Here is a 2,259-nt window from a genome sequence, read left to right as displayed (position 1 = left end):
GAGCTAAAAAGTACAATACAGAGAAATTGGCGGAATCACATAAGTACTGACTGTCCGTCCGTCCGTCCGTCCGTAACAAAACTGCGGTATAACCTATGGGCACTTTAGGTTTGCCCTGTCTGTTCATCTGTCCGCCAGAACTGGGGCATGTGATAACTCAAAAAGTACTAAATACATTTTATCAATCGGTTATGTTTTACCAAAAATAAATAATATACATCAAAAATGTCACCAGCAGATAACTGCTTTAAAATACTTATAAAATACTTATTGGTGATCACTAGCCAATTATTATGATAAAGACGTAATCGTGGCTACTTCAGCAGAGAAAACAAAATTATCTGACACTGACAGTAGTTATCGTTATTGACAGTTAACATCTCCGTTCATTGTGTAAATAGAAAATCAATGTTTGGCTCCTAATAAGTCTAGATCCCTACTATACAGGCCCTACTTTTCTATTTCCTTGTGTTTTGTGAAACGAAATATCATTTACGTTTTAAACATACCAATATTATTTTAGATTCGTTATAAATACCGGTGTGACTTGATTTTAAAAATAAAAGAAATCCAAGTCAAATGAAGACGTTTAGATATATAAGTAACTTGACATTAGTCTAGTCTCATCTCCATGATCTCGGTCAAATTTATATAGATTCGTTTATTGACACGAGGTCGTCGATTAGTAAAAAATTGTCTGTTAAAATTCTGGCTTTAAATGGATCAACGAGAGCTCTACTGTTGGCACACCATTTGGTACAAAGGAACAAAATTATCTTGAGCAATCTACTATAAGGCTTTAACCAATTCAAGGGGCCCGGTTCTGAACATAAGTCCATATTTTCAATAGTTAATTAGAATTATATAATAGACGTAGACTTATAGCTGGCAATTTCATTAGCTCTTATATAATGTTATGTTTTAGATAAACAAGTAGCGACAAAACAAAATTAATACTACATGTAGACCAGTGCGCTTTGTACAATTGGTGGAAATACTGGCCTAGATCTATTTAGATCTATATATGGTCTAATGAAAAAAATGAAATATTTCCACACAATGAGAAGAGAATCCATTTAGAGATCTCCGGAGCTCTTGAACATGTCGAACTTCCTAGGGTCAGAACGTGAAAGGTTTTCCACTTGGTTCAAGTTCATATATCAAATAAGACAAAATATGTTTTGATCAATATCGTTAAAATGTTTTAATTTGTATAATTATATTCCTATTAATCTTTCAGTAGATATGCACAAACTATATTGTTCTTGAGCGCATTTTGATTCCAAACGTATTTCAAACTTCAAGCATTTTTGTTGCAAACATATTCAAGGTTATTTTAAGACAAATAGATCTACCAAACTGCAAAATGATTCAACGAAAATCATATAAATTGTTTATTAATTAATGTTGACAAATTTAATAATTGTGCTATTTCACTTTCTTTTACAAATTTATGCTATTTCATCTAGCTTTGGTATTTCTGGGGGTTCCCTTATTTAGTATATTCATTAGTGCCCTCTTCTGCATCTATAGGCCAGGAAAGGATAAAGCTAGCTAGGCTGCTTCAGTTGAGAAAATGTGTCATCATATTATGACCAAGTTAAACTGTCATTTTATCATAAAGATTTAATAACAATAATATTGTTGTTAAACTGCAGCGAGAGATTCTAAGCTAACTCTCTTACTATCAGCAAAAACATTGACTGTAAATCTACATATAGGATCTAAATTTTTAAAACTTGAGCGACAGTTTTAAATTGTATTGTCAATACCCACAAGAAACTTAAATTCATCTGTTTCATTTACAGTAAGCAATTGTTTAATTATATCTCTATATAGAAATCTAGATCTATTGTTAATTTTTAATTTACATAGGCGATAATATATAAATCTAGTCGCTAGAGGTTCTAGATTGTCTATTTGTTATTTTAATAATAAATCTGAACTTAATAGTAGCCGACTTGATGTTATACCAAAAGTAGATCTAGATCAAAATCTAGATCTACACCTAGATCACTTAAATATAATTCTTGATCTAGTCTAGATTCTTTTTTAATCAAAGGTCATTATCTGGTCCAGAATCATCAGACTTGAACGTTAAGATAGATTAAATCGAACGTAGAAGTTTCCCCCCTTTAAGTTAGTTTGTTCAACCTTGCGCTCAATAGTATTTGATAGTGAACACTGAACAACTTCATGTATTTGAACTAGCGTTTCCAAATGCGTCAAAGTACGTCACCCCCTTAGCAACCATCGGAT

Source organism: Ruditapes philippinarum, unplaced genomic scaffold (genome assembly GCF_026571515.1).
Source record: "Ruditapes philippinarum isolate M1 unplaced genomic scaffold, ASM2657151v2 ctg3872_1_1_1_1, whole genome shotgun sequence".
NCBI classification, from domain to species: domain Eukaryota; kingdom Metazoa; phylum Mollusca; class Bivalvia; order Venerida; family Veneridae; genus Ruditapes; species Ruditapes philippinarum.
This window is presented reverse-complemented; position numbering follows the sequence as displayed.